This window comes from Canis aureus, chromosome 15 (genome assembly GCF_053574225.1).
Source record: "Canis aureus isolate CA01 chromosome 15, VMU_Caureus_v.1.0, whole genome shotgun sequence".
NCBI classification, from domain to species: domain Eukaryota; kingdom Metazoa; phylum Chordata; class Mammalia; order Carnivora; family Canidae; genus Canis; species Canis aureus.
The window spans coordinates 22295155-22311416 of NC_135625.1; the positions used below are offsets into that span (position 1 = coordinate 22295155).

General features: G+C 42.6%; 1 long non-coding RNA gene across 2 annotated transcripts in view; it reads left to right on the forward strand.

The window, feature by feature from the left end:
- The window catches only part of LOC144284361 (uncharacterized), a 125539-nt gene that overhangs the window by 100387 nt on the left and 8890 nt on the right, over nt 1-16262 (forward strand). For both annotated transcript variants that reach the window (XR_013352706.1, XR_013352705.1), the window contains one exon: nt 15435-15656. This is a non-coding gene — a long non-coding RNA (uncharacterized LOC144284361). The remainder of the gene's footprint in view (nt 1-15434; nt 15657-16262) is intronic.

Genomic DNA, 16262 nt, shown 5'->3' on the forward strand with positions numbered 1-16262 from the left:
TCCTCCGCCCCCGCGCAGGGCTCCGTCCCGGCGGGGACCCCGCACCTGCAGCCCCGGCGGGGACCCTGCACCTGTAGCCCCGGCGGGGACCCTGCACCTGCAGCCCCGGCCCGCCCGCGGACACCTGGCGGGGACCGCGCACCTCCAGCCCCGGCGGGGACCCCGCACCTGCAGCCCCGGCCCGCCCGCGGACACCTGGCGGGGACCGCGCACCTCCAGCCCCGGCGGGGACCCCGCACCTGCAGCCCCGGCGGGGACCCCGCACCTGTAGCCCTGGCGGGGACCCTGCACCTGCAACCCCGGCCCGCCCGCGGACACCTGGCGGGGACCGCGCACCTGCAGCCCGGGCGGGTACCCCGCACCTGTAGCCCCGGCGGGACCCCTGCACCTGCAGCCCCGGCGGGGACCCCACACCTGTAGCCCCGGCGGGACCGCGCACCTGCAGCCCCGGCCCGCCCGCGGACACCTGCCGCCTCCGGGGCCCCCGGGGCCGTGCCCGCAGCCCGTGCCCACAGCGCCCCCGTGCGGGGGCCGCTCGCACCGCGCGGCCGGGAGCGCGGGCAGCCCCAGGCGGAGGGAGCCAAGGCACTGTGGCCGGGGGTGTGGCACCATCCGCACCATCGGGGGACAGAAGCCGTGCTCCCCAGCTCCCCCCGCGCCCGCCCCCACCCCACGGACTGCAGGGGCCAGCCAGGATTTCCATGATCTTCCCCCCTAGAGCTCCTTTTATCTTGATATTTCTTGGACGCTGCCCTTCACATCGTGTATGTCAACTACCTTTCAATTAAAAATAGAAAGAAGTTATCCAATTTATAAATTCCAAGTTCCTGGGGCACCCGGGTGGCTCACTAGTTGAGCGTCTGCCTGTGGCCCTGGTCGTGATCCCGGCGTCCTGGGATCCAGTCCCACCTCGGAGCCCGCTTCTCCCGCTGCCTGCGTCTCTCATGAATGACTTAAATAAAATCTTTTTACAAGAATTCCAAGTTCTTGTCCCCAACCCCTGTGCATGCCTCTGGCTGCTGCCCCAGGTAGTCAGAAGGAGAATGAGGACGCTTGAAATGTCAGCTTGAGATGACGGAAGATTGCACCTGGAAGGCCGATCCAAAGCAACTATATCAACTTTTCATCTCGATTTCAAATGTCAGTGGATCGACTAGTTCTATAGGAGCCGCAGTCTTGCTTCAACAACCCACAGAGGCAGATATTCTCTGGCAGATTTCTTTCCGGAGTAGGACAGATCCTAGACACCTCTAGGCACCCCACGCGCTCTCTCTCCCTGTGGACCCCCAAGTTTATGTTTGGCGCATACTCACCCTGTAACCTTTAAAAACATCTTCACTTGGCCATTGAAGGTCTCCAGGAATTCTGCGACCTCAATATGCAACTACTGGCCACCAGGTCTTGGAAATGATTCCAAAAAAATTTGAAGTGTGACAAGACAACAGCAGCCTGGAACTTTTCAATAAAGCAGCCAGAGACTGGTACTTATTACGGAAATAAATAAATCCACGCCTATCCCAGGGTACCCCAGCTTCCATTTTCTCTTTGAGATCAATTCCCTTGTGCTCATTACTGTACTTGGTCATGAAGTGTCTTACATACTGGGCTCTATGCTCATAGTCCTTCCCCTCCAAATGGCAGCGTGGGCTGTGCATGCCTAGGGGAGATGCAGAAGTGAAATGCGGAGTTCACAAAAGAGGAGAGCGTTGAGGAAGGAATTTAGAAATTAATAGACACATTAAATGAGTTGAATAAGAGGATTTTTTTAAATTACTAAATATTATTTCTTAGAAAAGTTTTAGGCTTACAGCAAAACTGAAAGTACAGAGATTTCCCATATATCCCCATCCCCACACATGCACAGTCGTGCCCACTAACTACATCCCACACTGCGGTGGTACATTTAGGATGATCTGTGAACCCACCCTGATTCACCACTGCTGTCCCAAGTCATAGTTTACAGTAGGGCTCGTTCTTGGTGTTCTACATTCTGCGTGTCTGGTCAATTGTCTAATGATGACCTGTCTCCACCATTATACTATGTTCACTGCCTAAGAATCCTCTGTGCTCTGCCTGTTTTCCCCTCTCTCTCCTATCCCTCAGAACCACTGACCTTTTAAGCGTCTCCATAGTTTTTGGCTTTTCCTGAACATCCTATGGTTGGTATCACACTGTATGTGGCCTTGTCAGATTGGCTTCTTTCACTTAGTAGCCTATCTTTGAGTTTCCTTAATGCCTTTTCGTGGCTTAATAGCTCATTCTTTTTAATGCTGAGTAATATTCCATTGTCTGGATGGACCCCAGTGTACTTACCCATTCAGCTGAAGAAGGGCATCTTTGTGGCTTCCAAGTTTTGGCAATGATGAAGAAAGCTGCGATAAACATCCTTGCGCAGGTTTTTGTATGGATATAAGTTTTTAGCTCCTTTGAGTAAATACCAAGGAGCACTATTGCTGGAGCATATGGTAGGAGTGTGTTTAGAACCTGTCTCCCAAAGTGGCTGTACTATTTTGCATTCCCCCCAGTGATGAATGCACATCCCCATCAGCATTTGGTATCATCAGTGTTCCAGATTTGAACCATCCTAACAGGTGTGTAGTGGTATCTCGTTGTTTTAATTTGCAGTTTTCCTAATGATATATGATGTTGAAAATCTTTCCATGTGCTGACTTCTTATCTGTGTGTCTTCTTCGGTGAAGTGTCTATTCAGGTTTTTGGCCCATTTTTAAAATCACATTATTTGTTTTCTCGCTGTTTAGTTTTAAGGGTTCTTTATGTATTTTAGACAACAGCCCTTTATCAGATGTGTCTTTTGTAAATATTTTCTTCCGGTTTGTGGCTTATCTCCTCATTCTCTTCATGTAGTTGTTCACAGAGCAGAGGTTTTTAATTTTAATAAAGTGTAGCTTATCAATTATTGCCTTCATGGATTAAGTCTTTGGTATTGTATCCAAAATTCATCTCCACACCCAAGGTCATTTAAGTGTCGTCCCATGTTATCTTCTAGAAGTTGTAGAGTTTTACATTTTACATTCAGGTCTATGATCCATTTGAGTTAATTTTGCAAAAGGCACAAAGTCAGTGTATGTGCACGTAGATGTCCAAGTTGTTTCAGCACGATTTGTTGAAAAGTCTATCTTTGTTTCACTGTATCACCTTTTGGTCCTTTTCAGATATCAGTTGACTGTATTGGTGGGTCTGTTTCTGGATCTCTGTTCTAATCCATCAGTGTATTTGTCTATTCTTTCACAAATACCACACTCTCTTGATTACTGTAGCTCTGCGGTAAGTCTTGAAGTCAGGTAGTGCCATTCCTCTGACTTTGTTCATCTCCATTAATACTCAGCTGGTTATTCTATCTTTTGCCTCTCCACATAAATGTTAGAATCCGTGTGTCTACGGACACAAAAGAATTTGCTGGGATTTTAATTCACATTGCATTGAATCTATAGATACAGGTGGGAAACTGACATCCTGACAATATTGAATTTTCTGATGTATGAACACAGGTTATGTCTGCATTTTTTAAGTTCTCCTTGGCTTTCATCAGAATTTTGTAATTTTTCTCATCTAGATATGTATTTTTTAGATGTATACCTAAGTATTTCATTTTCAGGGGCACTAATGTGGAAATGGTAATATATTTTTTATTTCAAATTTTGCTTCTTCATTACTGGTATATAGAAAAGCAATCAACCTTCGTATGTTCGCCTGGTACTGTGCAAGCTTGTTATAACTGCTTATTAGTTCCAGGCATGTTTTCGTGTGTCTTCTTTGGGGTTTTCTACATAGACAATCATGTCATCTGTGAAAAAGACAGTTTTATGTCTTCCTGCCCAATCCGTATACCTCTTATTTCCTTTTCTTGTCTTACTGAATTAGCTATCGTTTCCAGTATGATGTTGAAAAGTAGGGGTAAGAGGTCACATCTTTGCTTTGTTCCTGATCGTAGTGGAAAAACTTCTGGCTTCTTACTATTAAAGAATGATGTTAGCTGTAGCTTTTTTGTAAATGTCCTTTGTCAGGTAGAGAAAGTTCCCTCTATTCACAGTTTACTAAGAGGTTTTTTTTTTTTATCATTAATGAGTATTGGATTTTGTCAAATTCTTTTTCTGCATCGATTTCTATGATCATGTGATTTTTCCTTTTTAGCTTATTGTTGTGGCAGATTACATTAACTGACTTTCAAACATTGAACCAGGCTGATCTACATGGGATTTATCCCACATATATGCTATAAATTTCTCTCTAAGCACTCCTTTCAATATATTCCACAAGTTTTGATATTTTCATTTAAAATTATTTTTTAATTGCTCTAAAGTTTTCTTCTTTGACCAATGTGTTATTTAAAAATATACTGTTTAACTTCCAAGAATTTGGGGATTTTCTGTCTATCTTTCTGGTATTAATGTCTGGTTTAATTTCAGTGTGGTCTGAGAGCAGATAATGTATGGTTCCTAGTCTTTTAAATTTGTTAAGATGTGTTTTATAACCCAGAATGTGATCTAACTTGGTCAATATTCCCCTTGAACTTGAGAAAAATGTGGAATGAGCTCTTGTTGGATTTTGTAGTCTGCGGATGTCAACTATGGCTAGTTGATTGATTGGGTTCTTGAGTTCAAGAATGTCCTTACTGATTCTTTGCATTCTGGATCTGTCCATTTCTGATAGAAAAATGTTGAAGTCTCCAACCATAATAGTAGATTCATCTATTTCTCCAGTTTTATCAGTTTGTGCCTAATGTATTTTGAGGCTCTGTTGTTAGGTTGCATACATGTGAAGGATTGCTATTTCTTCTTTATCATTATATAATGCCCCTCATCCCTCAAAAGTCTGAAGTCAGCTCTGCTTAAAATTACTATAGATGTTCCTGTTTCCTTTTGATTAGTGTTAGCGTAATATATCTTTCTTCAGCCCCTTAATTTTGATCTACATATGTCCTTATATTTAATGTGGGCTTTTTTTTGGTAGACAACATATTGTTGGGTCTTGTTTTTTGATCCTCTCTGACAACCTCTGTCTTTTAAGTGGTATACTTAGACTATATATGTTCAAGGTGATTATCGATACCATTGGATTAATATCTACTATATTCATAGTTTTTCTATTTTTTGCATTTGTACTTTGTCATTTACTCTGTCTTTTGCTTTAGCTGAACATTTGATATGATTTCATTATCTCCTTTCTTAGCATATCAATTACTCTATTTTTTTAGAAAATTAGTGGTTATCCTAGGGTTTGCAATGTACATTTATAACTAATCCAAGTCCACTTTTAGATAAGACAATACCTCTTCGTGGGTAGCATAGGTACCTTATAATCACAAAATATTTCTAATTTCTCTCTCCCATCCTTTGTATCTTTACTGTCATTCATTTCACTTAGCTAGAAGCATTTATAAGTATATATGAGTACATAAGCATACATAATCAAATACATTGTTGCTCTTAAAATTTTGAGCAAACCCTAATCAGTTCAATCAATTAAGAATAAGAAAAAGAAGTTGTTATTTTACCTTTCTTCATTCTTGGATACTTTTCCTTTCTTTATGCAGATCCCAGTTTCTGACCTATATTTTCCTTCTCTCTAAAGAAGGTCTTCTAACTTTTCTTGTAAGGCAGGCCTACTGGCAATAAGTTCCCTCAATCTTTGAGAAAGTCTTTGTTTGCCTTTGCTTGGAGAATAATATCTTGGTACAGAATTCTAGGTTGGTTTTTTCTCTCAACATTTTTAGTATTTCCCTTTACTCTCTGTTTGCAGGTATAATTGTTATATTTGTTCTGCCAGAGGCAAGGCATTTTCCCCTTTTTTTGATCTTTAATTTTCTGCAGTTTGAATATACCTAGATATTGAGGGGCAGGAGAGTTATTGTTTTTGCTTGTTTGTTGCTGGGGGTGGCGAGTCGGGTTGGTGGGGGGAGGGGCTTGCATTTATCCTACTTCCTGTTCTCCAAGTTTCCTGGATCGGTAGTCTGGTGTTAGACATTAATTTTAGGGAAATTCTCAGTCATTATCGTTTCAAATATTGTTTCTGTTTCTTTCTTTTCCTTCTGATAGTCTCATTACATATATCTTATGCTTTTTGTAGGTATCTTACAATTGTTGGACATTCTGGGTTTTTTCAGGATTTTTTTCTCTTTCCTTTTCCATTTTAGAATTTTCTCTTGTATCCGCAAATGCAGAGATTCTTTCTCCAGCCATGTCCAGTCTACTAATGAGTCTACCAAGACATTCTCCATTTCTCTTTACAGTGGTTTTGATCTCTATCATTTCTCTTCTTAGAATTTCCACCTCTCTTCCTACTTTATCCATGTGTTCTTACATGCTGCCTACTTTTCCATTAAAGCCTTTAGCATATTAATCCTGTTTTTTAAAAAAAGTCTGATCTGATAATTCCAACATTCCTACTATCACTCTGTTTCTGGTGCTGCTTCTCTTCAAACTAGATTTGTCTTTTAGTTTGCCTTGTAATGTTTTGTTCAAAGGTAGACATGACCTATTTTATCCAATAGAGAAAAGGAACTGTGGTAAATAGGCACTTAGTGATGTAGTGGTGAGGCATGCAAGGAGGACAAGTGTCCTGTAAGCCTCTGATGAGGGCTGTTAGTGAGCCTGTACCCTTGAACCATGAACTTCTCTTGTCACTCCCCCCTACCCCCACCTTTTGTGGGACAGGATGGCTGGAAGGGATTGAATATTTATATTTCCTTTCCCCCACGTGGAAGTTGAGAGCTGCTAGGAGTTGGGTATTTCTCTCCCCCACCCCAGGTATGTAGGTTAGGCTTCGATAAAACCCTAGCAGTGTAGATTCTGGTTAACCAGTTTCTCCCGAGGGTTGGCCTTGTTAAAAAGATCAGAATACTTTGGCATATTTCAAAATGTGTTTTCTCCTCACCCTGCTGGGAGCAGTAGAGCATTTTTTTGTGATCTTTTCTGTGAAGGCCTGAAAGGGTAAACTCACAGAGGTGTGGAGGCCCTCTGCAACTGAGCCCTTCTGGAGTTTTTAACTCTCAGACGTGTCTACACAGAACCTCAGGCAAATTAATTACAGTTCAGATTTTCCTGTCTCACCTTGTGGGTTCCTACTCTGCTGAGCTGTGATTCTCTGTATCCACCTGTCCCTCTCTCCAGTTGTGGGGGCAGTGGTTTGCCTTGTGCCCTCACTTCTCTTATGGCTCTAGGAAGCATTGCTGATTTTTCATCTTGTTTAGGATTTTTACCTGCAGTTAGAATGGAGTGGCGACTTCTAAGGTTCTTATATGCCAGAAAGAAGTATTTACAAAAATAGTTGATTATGACCAAATGGAGTTAATTCCAGAAAAGAGGATTTGTAGAGCATTAAAATATATTAATATACGTTACCATATCAATAGATCAAAGGACATAAATCACATGATCTTCTTAATTCATGCTAAAATGATAGTTAAAAATTCTGTATCCGTTCCCAATTTTTAAAACTTTCTATAACTTAAATAAGAAAAGAGTGAATACCATAAAGAATATTTCAAACTAATGTCTATCTTAGACTTAAAAGAAATACAAAAGTTACCTTCCTCAAGGTTGGGTAGAAGAAGGAATGTCTGCTTATATCACACCTATTTAGCATTGTGCTGGATGCTTCTGATAATAAAGTGAGATTTTTAAAAAGTGTGAAAAATCAATATTTGCAGGTGGTAGGAGTATATATGTACTTTCTTAAACTCCAAGAAAAAAATGAAAGCACATAATGAGAAGATCTGCTATATATATATAATCACAACCAGTATAAAATTACTGGGAACTGGTTTCATCAGCATTGTGCAGGGCAATGTGTAAATATTTTTTGAAAAACTCGAAACCTTGCTGAGGATCATGAAAGAAAACACAAAGGGAGAGACACAGCATGTTCCTGGATTGCAAGCTTAAAAATTAATTTCCCAAATACTTTCTACCAGCCCAACAAAAACACCAATAGAGATTTTAAAAATCATGAAACTTCTTGAAAGAAAGTGTAGCAAAAAGGATTTGAATAAATGAGGGGGAGAGGGCTTGAGAGGCCAACATTAAAATGTCCATTAAAAGTTCCAATAACCAAAAAAAAATAAAATAAATAAAAATAATAAAAATAAATAAAAGTTTCAATAACCAAAAGCATGTGAAAGTCATCAACAATTGAAGATAATATAAGGTATAGGTTTGATAAGGCTCATGTTTCACATCAGTGGGGGAGAGTTGGAATAGTAAAAAAAAAAAAAAGATTCATTTAAAGAAAATATAGATTAAAAAAATAAAAGACAATATAGTTAAGTACTTATGTAACCTTGGGGTGGAGAGAACTCTGATCTGGGAAAGAAGGTATTCCAGAAAATTCTCATAACCATAGAAAGAACAGTAGTAGCTACCATCTGCTGCACACTTAGCCTGTCCCAGCTCTAGGGGAAGTATTCTCCATGCATTAGCCTATACAATCTGCTAGCGGTCCTAAAAGTTTGGGCATTGCTAGGAGTATCTTCTGGGATGAGAACCCCGTGGTTCTGAAAGGTCGTGTGGTACACCGAAGGCCCACAGCTAAGATCATCCACCCTTGTTACTGAGCGGTACTGTTTCTCAGTCAGGATAGACTTAACCACACAAAGGTTAAAAGTTCTTCTGTTTTGAACAATGCCATAAATAAGTAAAAGCCAGATAGACCAGGGAAATGATTTGGAGCCTATCATACAAAGTATCAATGACCTTAATTATATATAGGATTTTTTTTCAAATAAATAAAAATATTTCAAGGACATAATTAGAGAATTAAAAACTCTAAAATATATAAAATATATTTTAAAATATATTAATACATAAAATATATGTGCAACCTCTCCTTGAGAAAGCAATAATCAAATGTATGGGAAGTTATCATTCCAGCTATCGCTTTTGAAAACGTTCAGAAGAATGGTAGTTCCAAGTGTGATCAAAAAAATATTAAAATGTGAGAAAAAGCATTCCTGTGTACTATGTATAAATCTTAACTGCGTACCTTTGACCCAGTAATTCCACTAATAGAAAATAATTGGACACATGTTCAAATGTGTGTGGACATATGTTTCTTCCAGTATTGTTTGTTGTTTCTTCCAGTGTTGTTCCAGTATTGTTACATTTGAAACCTCAACCTCTTATAATTGGGGTTTTGATATATTAATGTAATAGGTGAATACAGGGGCATAGTTGGCTCTCTCTCTCTTTCTCTCTCTCTCTCTCCCCCACAATAGAGGGTACATATAGGGAACCCCACAGTCTCTCTGGGTGGGGATGAGGAAAGGGAAGCTGGGAAACCATGAATAGGCAAAGAATAGGAAATCTCCAAAAGGAAAGAGCTAGGGGGATCCCCAAACTCTGACTGCCCCTGTCAGAAAGTGAGTTATGTCCAAAACCACACACATAAGGAGTGTACTCAAAGTAGCCCTAAAGACAAGGTCTAACTCAGACTAGAGCGGCCACCCTAAAACAATGCCCATTGCTCCTTGGAGTCAAGCCAGATTTTCCAAGGCTTCCCTAATTTGGCCTTTCCAGCCTTGACCTTCCTAACTATCCTTTCCCTCAGCCAGGGCACCTGGTCTACCCTCTGAACTGTGACCTTTTCTCTCATTCTTCAAACATTGTATTACTCACTTCCTCCCTGTTTCCCTCATGTTCCTTCTACATGGAACGCTCCTTCCACACCCTCCTTGGGAACCACTCTGCTCTCCCCCTGAGGTCAGGCCCCGCATCTTGGTTATGCTTTCCTCCTTTGTGTTCCTGAGGTTCACTGTAGCCCTTTATGCTAATACCACAAGCCACACTATACCTGTTTTCTTGCTGGAATCCCACCACAAGACTGGGAAGCTGAGGCGATGGCTTGTGCTCAGTTGCATCCCCAGGACTGAGCACAGTATCTGAGTTTCAGTATACACCAACAATTATTTGTTGAATAAAATGAGAGAATAAATGAATCCATTGCCTGCTGGCTTTAAGATGATGTAATTTCCATGAAATTATGTCTTTCATCATATTTGGAAACTTCTAATTTATCAGAAAAGACATTGCTATTTGTCAGACTAATGGATTTTTAATGCATTTGTCACCCTCAACTTACATTTTCTCTGTATCTCTCCAGTTAATAACAAAGAGAAAGTATATTTTTTCAAGGAATTTTTATGTTGCATTATAATAGTTTAGTTAATATGGATTTTATTTGCTGGCCTGCTATAAGAAGAATACTACAGTTAGGAAGGAACTCTGGAAGATGTGAAACACAAAAATTCCAATTTTCTTTAGAATATATGTGTGTTCACTAAATGCGTGCATCCTAGTTTCAAGAACTAAATATACCATTAAAGAACATTTTTTTTGCCATTATTAATCGCAAGGCTTATTTCATACTAATACAAGTGAAATATTGCTTGTAAAAGAAAATGAATAAATAGCTCAAGGAATATTTGGAATAGTTGAAGTATTTCTTGGGGATACGTGTAACAATACATGACAAAAGTAGTAACTACATGCAACTACATGGCAAGTGGTTATAAAATAAATGTACCCCATGATTTCAGCTGGAATCAGGAAAGTTAAAGGAAAGGTAGGTGCTTGTATGAGAACAGGTTGGCTGGACTTGGAATTGGCGAGGGGCTGGTTTGGCCAGAAAGTCTTAAGACTTCTCTCCCAACTCAGTGGCCTCCCGCGTGGACCCCAGGGTACCGATAGTCTAAGGCACCATTCTCTGTGTTTCTTGGGTCTTTAGGAAGCAAGGAAGGTAGAAAAATGCCAGTTGATTCATCATCAAGTTCTACAGTGTGTGTTATAAAATTTCTAGTAGCAGGGATGAAGTGAAAAGCAGCATAAAACTAAAAAGAAGTTAAGGAAACTTTCCCCCTAATTGGAGGCATATGAAAGGATTGAGATAGGCAAAAAAAAAAAAATTGAGATAGGCAGAAAGATAGGCAAAAAATCTCATTGTCAAATGTGCAGGGAAGGGAGTAATGTTACCTGGGAAAGACAGGGAGCTCCTGTGTCTGCGCAGAGAGGCTGGAGAGGCCTCTCTTGCCCAAGGCAAGGAGAGCAATTGCCTCATTCATTTCTTCAAAATTTACTTGCCACCCCTCGGGAAAATTAACATAAGCATGAAATGCCTTAAAACAGCTATTTTTTCCCCCTGCCATCTAGGGGGCAGGTGCGATAATCAAAGATAGAGCTTTGAATATTGCCTGCTGTACTCAAATACAAGGTGATAAAATGAGTGTGAAGGAGCAAAACGCACAAGCAGCATTCCCCATGGCAGATAGTCATGGAGACTCTTCCTGTTTAAAGAGATCTCTGAGCATCTGCCTGCAGCTCAAGTCATGATCCCGGGGTCCCAGGATCGAGTCCCGGGGAGCCTGCTCCTCCCTCTGCCTGTGTCTCTGCCTCTTTCTCTCTCTCTGTCTCTCATGAATAAGTAAATAAAATCTTAAAAAGAAAATAGCGATCTCTGGAAGCTCGTCAAGGACGTGATGGCCTTGGCCCTCCCTTGGCGTGGCACCAGCCGGGAGCCAGGAGTTCCCCTCCTCATCCACCCCTCTAGGGGCGTCTGTCCATTAGGTCTGAGCGGGACTCCTGGTTCTCCAGGGGGCTTGGATCAGGACCTGGGCCTGCACCCCCACCCCCACCCCCGCCCCAGCGATTTCAGGGCAAATATGGACTGAGCACTGGTGAGAAACTGCAGCGAGTGAGAGCATGAGTAACCCAGAAAGGACTACCGTGCACCAAAAAAAGAAAAAAAAAAAAAAGCATCTGAAATGGCCAAGTGCTGGGGAAGGCCCCTCGTTAAGAGGGGCGCTCAGCAGGTGCAAATGCCCCCGTGGGTGACAAATGATCTCACAGTGACGTGGCCGAGGTCCCCTCTCCACCTCCGTGGCTGGGTGCACGCGCCCTGCTGCATGTCACCGAGGCCGCAGCAGGAGGCCCTGCGCTCAGTTCCTTTCGTGAGGCCCACAGGGGAGAAGCTGTGTTACGCCGTCCTCAACTGCAAATTATGACACGTCATCCCCAACTCGTCCCCACCCCCCCATACTGTCACCGCTGAGGTGCTACAGATAAACAGGACAGTCAGATCACGCTGCCTCCGCTTCGAGTTGACACGCAGAACACTCTCAAGTCGCTAGGAAGAGTTTCTGCTTTTGATTTACTGTTAACTCCAAACGTGTGATTGTTCTTTCAGCATTTGACGTATTCTAGAGTATTTCAGGAGGTGGGAGTTCAGTTCTTATTCAATATATTGCTGCATAGCACACACCCCTTGACCACACTGAAATTTTTTTCTCAAAGGCCACAATGACTACCCGTGAGCGAGTTTTGTTCACTTTTATGTGTGCAGGGTACAGCAAAGGGGAGACTAGACAAGTATTTTTAAATGGAACCCAGAAAGTAAATTGAACGAGCAAATGAGTGAATTAGTGAACGGATGGATGGATGGATGGATGGAGACTAAAGGCAGAGTGTGAGAAGGGGTACCTGACCCTCAGGAGCATTACTATTTGAATCCCAGGTGAATGGAGAGTATATTTTTATTTTGTTAAATGAAGCAGGTAGAAAAATAAGACACAGGTGGTAACCTGTAAACTTGACCCTAAACACTCATCCCATTCCTCAGAATGGGGACTTGATCTCGTTCATTCACCGAATGGCAAACATGATGCTTCTGGCTTTCATTGACTGGAGCAGAAACTCAGAAACAACTTCTGGATAAATGAACGGCAAAAGGGGCACCTTGAGACTTCACTTGCACCCACATCTCCCAGTCTCCAAAGTGGAATGCAGTGATTTAGTGGAACACAGCCAAGATGCAAATGGCCAGAGAGCTTTGGCCTGGATTAGAGGCAATTCGTCAAATAATCTAACAGATTTCTAGATTGGGAAACTTCCTTGAATTGTGGCATGTTCTATAAAAGCACTAAGGAAATGCAACTTTCAGGGGCGCCTGAGTGGCTGTCGTTCAAGCATCTTGATCTTGGCTCAAGTCATGATCTCAGGACCGCCAGATGGAGCCCCAGTCGGGCTCTGCACTGGGCATGGAACCTGCTTAAGATTCTCTGTCTTCTCTCCCTGGCTCTCCCTCCCTCCTCTGGAAAAAACAAACAAACAAACAAACAACAACAAAAAAACAAAACAAAACAAACTTTCACAGGACACATTCTAAAAATAAACTGTTAAAAGGCTTCTTTGAAGACTGGGGTGGCAGGGAGGGGAGAAAGAGTAACAGCAGTTAAAGCATTTGGTGACCCTCTACCTTGTGCCAGAATTGCTGGTGTGGACTCTGCCTTCAGAGTTTGGTTCCTTTCAGAGGCATTTCAGAAAGGACAGGGGGAAACAGCTTTGAGACCAGAGTCAGGGCTTCGAATTTGTCTCAACACTGACCTGTGGAGTGACCTGCAGGTGGTTATCCTGTGCCTGGGTTTCCTGATCTGGAAAGTGGGGATGATAAGGAGGGTCACTGGATGGATTCAAAGGGTTACTAATTGCAGAAGGTTTGGGATGTAATGAGCTCTCCTAAGAACCACTCATTCAGATTGTTGGTTTGATCCCATGTAACCCCTGTAATTATTAGCTACACGTCCTTGTCAGTGAGGAACCTAAGTAGAAGTGGTTGGTGAACATTCCACAGCTAAGAAGTGGCAGGGTGCAATCTTGAACTGAGCCCTCTGACTCAGAAGCCAGCAGTCTCTACCTGCCACTGATGCTGAAGGCATGGATGTTTGCGGGTGTACCCTGAGGATCCATGGTTTTAAAAAGGAGCCTCCTGCAAAGAGAGTTCAACCGAAGCCTTAGGTGGCAGAGCGCCCGAAGAGGGGTGGGGGCTGCAGTCTGATCAGGTCCTGGAATGCCTCGCCCGGGGTAAACAGGGCATCATCTGCCTCTGAGGCCCCAAGTCTCGGTGAGGAGGGTGGGCTCTGGCGTCAGGGACCGCCCCCCCCAAGGTCGAATGGGGCTTTACCACTTGCCAGTCTTATCACAGACAAATGTGTTTCTCTTACATAAAATGCAAACGACGGTAGGAGAGACTCGCCCACAGGGTGGTTTTAAGGGTTATGTAGGCAAAGCTCTTGGAATAAAGCAACGTGCAGACACCGGAGTGTGTTGCTGCTGTTAACCTGGTAAAGAACAAACTTCGCTCGGTCATTCGTTGTGAGGTTACCTCCAGACCCACAATGTGACTCAAAACCATGGCACAGAAATTGTCAGACCACGGTTTTCAATGACCTGGGGGTATTTTTAAATTTTGTGAAATTCACCATTAGAGGTAAAAACTCAGTATCTGAGGTAATTCATAAAAACGATCTCAATCCAGTAAGAGCTTTATTAGTTGGGTTCAACCTTTGTGCATTTGAAACATTTGGTTTAAAGAAATGTGTTTTTAATAAGGTAAGTAAAATTTTGTTCCACCCTATCTTAAAGCATCTATTTAAAGTATACTTACCTTTGAAAGATGAGAAAAGAATTTAAGAACACAAATCACAAGAGCATCACTGAAAAATGTTTGCAACCCTCATTTTCAGATGGGCTAATATTCCGTATTTGGCAAGACAGTGGGGCCATGCTTCGAGGTCTTTGACAGGCATGAGATTGACCCAGCATCTGGGTGGATGACTCAGTCCTCTTCCTACATTCTTCCCTTCTCCCTTCTCTTTAAAAAAATTTTAAGTAGTAGCTACAAACATTACAATGAATGGAAGCAATCGTCATTAGACATTATGAGGATCTGTTTGGCCCTTGAGACAACTGCATTAAGCGGCTCTGGTTTAGAGTCACTAAGCTCTTATCTTCCTCGCTCTTACAGAGACCCCGCAGCCCTCATAGCTCTTTGTAAGACCTTTTGGGCCCAGTGACATTGGCGTTCAAATGCTCGTTTTCTGTCTAGCGTCACTTGAAAACGTAGCCTCTTCCAAGGCCACACCGGCTAACAGCACGGTGACAAGTGCATTCACTCCCCAAGTGTTCACACAAGCAGAGGTTTTCTTGGGGGAAAAAAAATACTTGTCATTCTTTGCAAGGGGCTCATTCTGTTTGCAGCAGAGGCAGTAAACTGCTAGTGAGGAAATTAAATTCTGACAAACAACTCGCTCTCAGCTGGTGCACTAATTGAAATTGAACCTAATGCCTTTGATGAAGAGCGATCAGAAAGTACACGGAACGCCAGTCTGCAAAAGGGAAAGAACAGCCCACGTTGACCTTCAGAAAGTTACTGAGCTGAGTCAGTGGGCTGGGTGAAGGTGGAGAGTGCAGAGGGGAACCTGTAACCGGAAAGACCCGAGGTGGTGGGTGGGCGTTGGGGGTCGTTTTTTGGGTCTTACAGATCATAACCTAACTGTTCTGTTTCTATGAAGCCACTGGGAATTGAACAGAAATTCAAGTTAATTTTATGAAGATGATCCAGTCTTGACTATACTTTATTTTTCACAGAAACCAACTCAAGGAAGAGAAGAGAAAGCCAGATTTCCTACAGTTTTCTCTACCAAAGCTTCCTCGCACCGAGACGCCAACCCCGCAGCCCGCTGGGTGGGGAGGAGCCTGGGCATCGCCCCCTGCAGCTGGCACCTCTGGTTTCCAGTAGCATCCCCCCTTCTCACCACTGTGCCATAAAAATATCATTTTCTGCATGTGCCGTGACAGGGAGTGGACAAGGTAGGGGTTTTTTGTCTTTTTTGTGAAGAGTAACATATGCTAGATGACCAAAAAATAGGTCTTGGATAAATTAATGAAACAGTCACAGATTTTAAAAAGGAAAGGAGGGATCCCTGGGTGGCGCAGCGGTTTGGCGCCTGCCTTTGGCCCAGGGCGTGATCCTGGAGACCCGAGATCGAATCCCACATCGGGCTCCCGGTGCATGGAGCCTGCTTCTCCCTCTGCCTGTGTCTCTGCCTCTCTTTCTCTGTGACTATCATAAATAAATAAAAATTAAAAAAAAAAAAGGAAAGGAAAAATTAAACAACTGCTTCAGAAAAAGGGGGCGTAGCAAAGTAAATGGAAACAAACATCATGTACTACACTTAGTGCAGCAGTATTTATACCAGCAAAACAAGGAGAAAAGTTACGGTGTAACCATATTGAGGTGGGTTAGCGTCCATGGCCTTCCTCAAACATCACACTGAATCAGTATGCAAGTCTTAAAAAAAAAAAAAGGTGAGTGACCCCAGGAAAAATATATAGACCTAAAGATAGGAACGGGAAACAGAAAAGCAGCTTAGAGTTGTAAGTGGTTATAGCAGAGAGCATGAGCTTGCTCTTTTT